Raw genomic sequence first — 9551 nt, 5'->3', positions numbered from 1 at the left:
GTAAATCATATGCTTGCATCGTGACTGAAATCATCTTGAAAAATTTTGCTTTTAAAGAACCTGAAAGCTGGGAATGGTGGCTCATGCCTGCAGTCCCAGCTACTTGGGAGGCCAAGGTAGGAGGGTCACTTGAGGCCAGGAGTTTGAGCACAGCCCAAGCAACATAGCAAGATTCTATCCCTACAAAAAAATTTAAAAATTAGCTGGGCATGGCTGCGCATGGCTGAATATTTGTAGTCTGAGATAGAAGGCTGAGGCTGGAGGATCACTTGAGCCTAGGAATTGGAGGCTGTAGTGAGCTATGGTCTCACCGTTGCACTCCAACCTGGGTGGCAGAGAAAGAACCTGACTCCAAACAAAAATAAACAAAAAACCCTGCAGGTGGTGCCCTTCAGAAGTGTTCCTTTTGGAATACAAAATCAATTTGGATCCCCAAATCAAATTATTTCATATAAATTGGGGCACCGCAGGTTCTACTGTGAAGTGGCTGCAGTGTCTGATGAGGAAGACACAGAACAAGAGCCCTTCCACTGGGATTTAAATGCTGCTTTTCTTCATCATGTGTTTTTCCTTCATGTCTCCGGCCTTCAGTGGAGTCAGGTACAAGCAAGTGATGATTGGCTGATGAAAATACTGAACAATGCAGTCTGGTTTTTTGTTTTGTTTTGTTTTGTTTTACAAAAGTGGAAATATCAGAATGTGACAATTTAGAATGACCATATAATTTATCATCCAACTGGAATACTTCAGAATGAGGGAAGGGGAGAGGGCGAGTATGAATTGGTACATTGGGATCAAAGTGTAAACCAGCACTGTCTTTTGTTGCTGCTGTAGCCGAAGCCATGAGGATGCTCAGGCTTCAGAAGAGGCTCACCACAAGTGCCCTCCACTGTAGCAAGAAGATCGGGCTGGACCCCAATGAGGCCAACTCCCATCAGCAGATCCAGAAGCCGATTGAAGCTGGGCTGATCATAAACAAGCCTGTGACTGTTGATTCCCTGGCTCCATGCCAGAAAAGCACCTTGGCCTGCTGGAAGAGCAGGCACATGGGCACAGGTTAGTAAAAGCATACAGCCAATGCCCGAATGCCAGAGAAGGTCACTTGGATGAGGAGAATGAGGATTCTGTGTCAGCTGCTCGGAAGATAATGTCAATCTAAGAAGATCTAATGCCACATGTATCACAGCCTGTACCTGAAGGTGAAGGGGAATGTGTTCAAAAGCAAGCAGATTCTCTTTGAACACACCCACAAGCTGAAGGCAGGCAAGGCCAGCAAGGAGCTCCTGGCTGCCCAGGCTGAGGGCTGCAGGTCTAAGACCAAAGAAGCAGCAAGTGAAGTTGCCTCCAGGCCAAGAAGGAGGGGATCATCAAGATTTTGTTGGCGGGGCACAGTGGCTCACGCCTGCAATCCCAGCACGTTGGCAGGCTGAGGCGGGTGGATCACAAGGTTAGGAGTTCAAGATCAGCCTGGCCAAGATGGTGAAACCCTGTCTGTACTAAAAATACAAAAATTAGCCAGGTGCGGTGGCAGGCACCTGTAATCCCAGGTACTCTAAATTGCTTGAACCCAGGAAGCGGAGGGAGGTTGCAGTGAGCTGAGATAGCGCCATTGTACTCTAACCTGGGCGACAGAGCAAGACTCTGTCTCCGAAAAAAAAAAAGACTTTGTCCAAGAAGAAAGAGACCAAGAAATAAAAGCTCCCCCTTTATCTGTACACCCTAGCCTCCGTGATTACATAGATCAGCCATTAAAATAAACAAGCCTTTAAAAAAGCAAAAACAAAAACAGGGCTGCCCTGAGAAAATGAGAGTGTATGGTCACCCCAAGTGGAGTCCCTTTGTGTGGATATGGCATTGAGAGGCACAGGCCTGCCAGGAGCTGCTTCATAAGGATTCAGTGTTTTTCTTGTGCAGGGGAATGAATTTTCATGAGTATGAAAGATGAATGAGAAGACAAAGACATTCCAATTCCACCCACTGGATTAGCCAGTTTGGTTTCGACAGTTCTGTCCCTCTGTTTTACATTTTCCAAGTTTGGGAAATGCACATATAGAGCTGGATAGGAACATTTTTAAATGACTCAGTAGCTCGCCTGATAGCCACAAGAGCTTGGCACGGGTTGAAGGTATTCTCCAGGTGTCAAAGCTGCATGACTGTCTTTGCAAGAAGATAATGAAGTGCTTTGCAGCACGAGAGGGCTCCACCGCTCTGAAAACACCGGAGGACATATTCCTTAAGTGTCCGAAGTCCAATTCGTCTGGACCCAGCATGCTCACTGATGCCTTTCCCACACCTTTACAGATATTCTAGGGTTATGCTCCTTGCCGGTGACACAGTTAACTATATAGATAAAAATGTAATAAAATTTTCTCTCCAATGTTTTTGCACCCAGATGCTGATTCTTGTCTTTTTTTTTTTTTTTTTTTTTTGAGATGGAGTCTCACTCTGTCACCCAGGCTGGAGTGCAGTGGTGCCATCTCAGCTCACTGCAACCTCTGCCTCCCGGTTCAAGCAATTTTTGTGCCCCAGCCTCCTGAATAGCTGGGATTACAGATGTGCACGATCACACTCATCTAATTTTTTATTTTTAGTGGAGATAGGGTGTTGCCATTTTTACCAGGCTGGTCTCAAAGCCTTGGCCTCATGGAATTTGCCCGTCTCGGCCTCCAAAGTGCTGGGATTGCAGATAGGCACCATGATGACTGGCTAATTTTTGTATTTTTAGTAGAGACAGGGTGTTGCCAGTGTTGGACAGGCTGGTCTCAAACTCTTGGCCTCACGTGATCCACCCACCTCGGCCTCCCAAAGTGCTGGGATTACAGATGTGAGCCACTACACCCGGCTGATTCTTGTCTTTCTAGCATGTGCATTCTCCCCAGCAACAGGCATGTGCATTGATCTAGGTGCCACCAAGGGGCCATTATGGAAAAATCAAAGATGGTGGAGATTGAGAAAAATGTGTCAGGTCGTGAATTTGGGGCTAGATCTTGGAAAGAGCAACAGAAAGCAAACTAAAAACCAGAGGAAGGGAACTTTTAAGGCAGTGAAACTATTTCCTGTGATACAATAATAATGGACACATGTCACGATATATTTGTCAAAACCCACCAAATGTACAATTCAAAGAGTGAAGCCTAATATAGACTAAGCCTTTAGTTAATGATAATGCTGTATCTTTTTCTGGTATTTCTATTTTATTTATTGGTAACTTTTTAAACTTTAAATTTTTTTCTTGGTGTTGAAAATCTTTTTGAAATATAATTTAATTCTATTTTTTAATTGATAAATAATAATTATACGAATATGACAAATAATTGATGTGGTACGTAGTGATGTTCCCCTAAATATAATGTGCAGTGATCAGATCAGGGTAGTTAGCGCATCCAACATCTGAAACATTTCAGCACTTCTTTGCATTGGGAGTGTTCAATATTTTCCTCCCAGCTGTTTGAAGCAATATGTTATGTTAGATATCATCATTTGTATAGAACACTAGATCATATCAGAATTGTTTTGTCAGTTATAACAAACATAACGCACTAATGCAAGATGTAAATAATAGGGAACTGTGAGCAGGGAGCCTGGGCAGAGAGAGATATGTGGGAATTCTGTACTTTCCAATCAGTTTTTCCATAGGCCCCAAATTGCTCTAAAAAAGAAAATGACAAATAGTGCCTCACAGAGGAGAATCATGTAAGATGCTGACCAAGACACAGTGGGCGTGCCCAGGCCTCCTCCTTCATTCATATCACACACCTGTGTGAGGGCCCTGCTGGCGCCGCCATACACTGCTGGCTAATGCCAGTGCAGGGCCTGAGCCTCTTCAGTGGCCACCCCTCCCAGCAGGCTCCGATAGGCTACCGCCACATCCTGCATCCTTGGACTGCTCGATGCCTTGCCCGGGATGGCCACTGTGGTTACCCCTGAGTGACTGGGATGAAGTAAATTGAAAAATGCCTCCCCTGCCACCTGTGATGCATTTCAGGAACCTCTTCCAAAGGTCCTGAAAGTTTGAGCAGCAACTGCCCTGGCTGTGGCTGCCTTGATGACCCATCTCCTTGGGCTGGCTTTCTACTTTCCTCTGAGTCGCTCCTCCCACCCCTCACTCCTGCTCCCTAGGACCACTTCCCAAAAAAGCCCTGGATGCAGACCTTCATCCTAGACCCTGCTTAGGGGAACAGATGCATCTAAGTGCATTTAGACATGCGCATGTAGGCATGTCACACCCAACAATGTTAAAATGACAACACTGCTCAACTCTTTGAAATTTGAATTTTATAAACAGAACTAATCTTATCAAGCATATTGGATCTACTTTTGCCATCTTTGTTTAAGTATTATGATGTATGTTTCTATAGGCAAAAAGACAAAGCCAAAACCATGAGCATGTACTTTCTTTCTCTTTGTTTATAGTTTGAAACATTTTCTTTGGAAAATTTCCAGATACATAAAGATTATTCCCTAATTGCTTCCACTTAAATCATTCCCTAATTACCTTTAGTTAAAGGTCTCAAGTCAATTAGGCTTCTTAGAAAATGTATTTTAATTTGACATTGAAGAAAATATAATCACTATTATTATTAGAAATAAAGCTCTTTTAAAACCCACACAGCAAAGGTGAAGTGATTCTATTGGCTCAACTAATTAGCAGTGTTTTATTTAAAGACATCAGTTGTTACAGCTGTCATCAAATAAATACATAGGTTTACATTTCTAGTCTTAAATACATGGTGTTAGCACTGCTAACCTACATGGCAAGTAGAAGGAACTTGAGATATTCTATTTAATTAAGCTTGAGATAAGATAATAATTCCAAAATTATATGTAAACTAAAATGTTATGTTATATCTCACACTGTGATAAAATCAGAGAGAAAATACATACCTATCTATTGTGCTAAAATCTATAATTTATTGAGTGTGCATCAGCTGGATTTTTATATAATTCTTCTGTATTTATTTTTAGTAATATTGAAATCCTTTACATTTTACCTAAATTTTTAACACAGAGGGGTGTTTTGTAAAGCCATCATCTGACTGCTAATTGGTGGCTTCATGATGATTTACATTTCTTTCTTCCTTGTAATTCAACAGTAGGAACCCCATGTTATTAAACTAACATTTGCATTTTTCCTTTTTCTGGTCCAAAAGCTTCTTAGAGAGAGATGTAATTTAATATTAGAAAACAGGAACACTTTTCACGGTTCTATTAATGACTTAGTTGTCTATACACAGTTTAAATTTTTTAATTTTATGCTAATTAGGGTAATATATACCTTTATTTGTATCATATTAACCATTTTGAAGTTTACAGTTATAGATGTTAAGTATATTCACATTGTTTTGAAATATATATACCTTTGATGAATGTTGTAATAACTAAATTAATTTGAAAAAATGTGTTCTCATTTGAAAAATCTCCTTTTCCAAGAAGGAAACTATTGGATGTTTCAGTTTCCAGACGGCAGAATTCCTTCAACTATTTAAAATCCCGTACATGTCATTACAATCTATAACTTTTCAGCTAGATGCATTTAGGCAAATTTCATACTTCATTTCTGCTGGGGAAAGGTTTTCCTAAAGGGCCACATATCTACAGCATTTTGTGTTTTGGCATAATTTGTTCAACTTTTTTGCACTTTGGGGAGGCTGAGATTCTTTACCTTATTCACTACTGTTCTTTGTAACTTCTAGAAACCATCAAAATAGGAGCTATACTGAATTTGAAAGAATTTCCAGCTGTGTTCTCTAATTCCCTTGGGAAACAGTCTATCCCAACTATTCCCATTTGCATTTCTGCACCATTTTGTTAGCTGTGTGGGGGATGTAATTAGTTAACACATCTGGTATCCCATGGATTGGCTAGCGTTAAAGATTTCACAAATTCATACAAACCTTTTTTTTTTTTAATTGAAGTGCTCTTAATTAGTTTAAAAATAGCTGTCAACTTGCTTATAACCAGCATTCATATGTTACAACTTGTTCTCTTCCTAAAGGTGGGAAGTGAGATTTGACAACAGAGACCTATCTCCGTAAGAGTGATTTGACCAAGGGTGTTGTTGGATCAGAGTCTGACTTCCTGTCCTGATGGCAGGAGTGGGTAGGGGGAATTTCCTTCAAGCAGCATGGAAAAGGGACATGGGAATGGATGCAGGTAGAACAGTGGTTCCGGATGTCATAGGCAACCACCGGACACTGGGCATTTTTACATCCTAAGATTCAAGAGCCTCTTGAAAATGTCTTATTTTGATTGAGGAAGGGGACCCAAGCATCTAAGATCACCTCCCCCTTGACTTCCACACTGCATTTCAAGGGAAGAAAAGGCTGGCCGACTGGTGCCTCCCAAATCGCCTTTCTATAGATGGCAAGCATGGTGTGGGGAATCTCTCCGGAAGGCATTGTTTTTACTTAAACAGGATCAATCCCCTACCCCACTCCTCCATCGACCAAGACCCTTTCACATGTAATTTCTAAGACTGTAAACCCAAGACCCTTTCACATGTAATTTCTAAGGCTGTAAACCCAAGACCCTTTCACATGTAATTTCTAAGGCTGTAAACCCAAGACCCTTTCACGTGTAATATCTAGAGTGTAAGCCTATGTAAAGGCAGAGCTTCTCTTTGTGAAATGCGCTTGGCTGTTAGACAAAGAATTGTGGCCTGGCTCCTGGCAGTAATAAAACACCTCTTCCTTCCTAGCTGGGTGTCCAAGAGGCTGGCCTGTTTTTCGAGGCTGTTTCTGCATCATGCTCATATCACGTTCTCTCTGTGAAGGCCTTGGCAAGTCTGGGTTAACTAGTGCACTAGCTAAGTCTAGTTAGCTTAAGAATCTTTCTCATAATGCATGAACATGTACAAATCAGGAATTTCTTTGGTGAAAAATTTGTTTCCTTAGAACCAGAACAACCCATAATGCAAACACATAAAAGAGATTTGAAAATTGAGTTCCTCAGTCTCTCTAGACATATTTCAGGTGATTAAGAGACATGTATAGCTAGTGGTGACCCTATTGACATCACAGAGATCTACTGGACAGCTGAGATTTAGACCACACTCTCTGAAACACAGCTTAGTACAGGTTAGGCTTTCACCTGTGATTATTTTCTGTCTGCCTTCAGTAGCTGCTGCTGCTATTTGCTACCATGACAGCTGCCTCTTCCTCCTGTGGTCGGTGGGTAGGTTTAGGTTCTTGACCTCACCACAAAAAAGAATTTGAGAGTGACTCCAAAGTAAGAGTAGGCAAAGAAGTTTATTGTAAAGCGAAAGTACCCTCTGAGAGGCTGAATGGGCTGCTCAAAGGGAGAGACAGCAGCCAGGGCTTAAAGATGAATTCCTTTTATGGGAACTGTTCGTACCTATTCACAAATACTGGTGAGGTCGAGTATGCAAAGGCAGACCTGCAGTTGACGCATGCGCTCGGCATCTGCATGCTCTAACACCTAACACATGTATCACTACCACATAAAATCTCCACCTGGGGTGTGCTTTTTTTACTATTAAGATGAAGAAAAGGTCATTATAAGCTAAATCGTGAGCCTAGCTGCGCAGGTGGGACCCTGGAGAAATCCTCAGTGCCCGCCAAGGCAGGAATTTGCAGCTAACAGGTTCTTGTGTTTTGGATGCTGATTGGCTGGGTACTGTGGAAGCGACATTATGAATAAGTCTCTTTCCCAGGATGTACTTGCTATCAGGAACTTGTAACCATCTGGCAGCTGGCTGGTGTCCTCTAGGACTGTTTATCTTGCAAAAGAGTCAGGTGCTGATATAAGAGGGTGCAAGGGATGCAGAGCCCACTGGGCTTCACCCAGAGGAAAAAGTCAGTAAGTCAGTATGGCCTCCTAACCTTCCTCATCCTGCCTCACTCGTCCTCACTCTTCGTTCTGTGGCTGTTTTATTGAGATATCATTTACATACTGGACAATTCATCAATGTAAAATGTACAATTAAGTGATTTTTAGTACTTTCACGGAGCTGTGCGACCATCACCATAATCCACTGCAAACATTTTCATCACCTCAAAAAGAGACTCCCATATGCTTTACTCATCACTCCCCAAGTCTCCCATACTCTTGGCTCTAAGCAACCACCAATCTATTTTCTGTCCCTACATTTTGCTTATTGTGAACATTTCGTATAAATGGGTCATGTAATATGCAGTCTTTTGTGACTGTTTACCTCCCATGCTGTTTTCAAGTTTCATCAGTGTGGTAGCATGTATCAGGACTTCATTTCTTTTTGTGGCCAAATAATATTTCATTTTATGGATATATCATGTTTTGTTTATCCATTCATAGTTCATAAATATTTGGGTTTCCATCTTTTTCTTTATGAATAATGCTGCTATAAATATTCATGTACAAGTTTTCATATAGACATACATTTTCATTTCTCTTGGGTATATACCAAGTAGCAGAATTGCTGGTCAAATGGTTACTCTACGTTTAGCTTTTTAGAGAAACTGCCACACTGTTTTCCAAGTGACTGCATCATTTTTACATTTCCACCAGAAATGTATGAGAGTTCTAATTTCTCCACATCCTCACCAAAGCTTATTATCTTTTTGATTATAGCCATCATGGTAGTTGCTAAGAGATATCTTATTGTGATTGGTCATCAAAAAAGAGTGTTGGATTTTGTCAAGTGCTTTTTCTGTGTCTATTAATATGAGCATGTGGCTTTTGGTTTTTATTCTATTGATAGGGTGTATTACAATAATTAATTTCCAAGTGTTAAGCTAATTTGGCATTTCTGGGATAAATCCCACTTGGTCATCGTGTATGATTCTTTTTATATGTCATTGGATTTGATTTGCTAGTATTTTGTGGAGGATTTTTGTATACATAGTAGTAAGAGATAGTTATTGTAGCTTTCTTTCTTTGTGATGTCTTTGATTTTGGAATTAGGGTAATACTGGCATCATAGAATGAGTTGAGAAACATCCCTTCCGTCCTATTCTTTGGAAGAGTTTGTGAGGAATTGGTATTGATTCTATAATTCTAATAATTTAAGTCTTCTTTCTTGCATCTTGGTGAATTCTGTCATTTTTGCTGATCTTTCCAAAGAACTAGCTTTTGGTTTCCTTGTTTCTTTACCGTTTTGTATTCTCTATTTCATTAATTTTCATTATAGTATTTACTATTTCCTTTCTTCTTCTTGAATTAAGTTTAGTTTGCTGTTCTCTTTCCAGTGTCTTAAGATGGAAGTAATTGTTTTGAGATATATCTTTCTTTTTTGGAAGAAGCATTTACTGCTATAATTTTTCCTAGGCACTTTTTTAGCTGGATTTCATAAGTTTTGGAATGTTATGGTTTCCATTTTAATTCATCTCAAAGTATTTTCTAATTTTCATTTTGATTTTTCCTTTGACCTACTGGCTATTTAGGAGTATGTTGTTCAATTTCCACATATTTGTGAGTTCCCCAAATTACTTTATGTTATTGATTTCTAATTTAATTCCATTGTGGTTGGAGAACATACTTTGTATCATTTCAATCCTTTTAAATTTACTGAGGTTCGTTTTATGACCTAGCATAAAATCTACCATAGAGAACAT

General features: G+C 40.3%; 1 pseudogene; it reads left to right on the top strand.

The window, feature by feature from the left end:
• Window positions 1–815: 815 nt before the first annotated feature.
• On the top strand, window positions 816–3927 carry LOC116543078 (annotated as a pseudogene).
• The last annotated feature ends 5624 nt before the right edge of the window (window positions 3928–9551 follow it).

Source organism: Sapajus apella, unplaced genomic scaffold (assembly GCF_009761245.1).
Source record: "Sapajus apella isolate SASKATOON/1434 unplaced genomic scaffold, GSC_monkey_1.0 scaffold180, whole genome shotgun sequence".
Lineage (NCBI taxonomy): Eukaryota > Metazoa > Chordata > Mammalia > Primates > Cebidae > Sapajus > Sapajus apella.
This window is presented reverse-complemented; position numbering and strand designations above follow the sequence as displayed.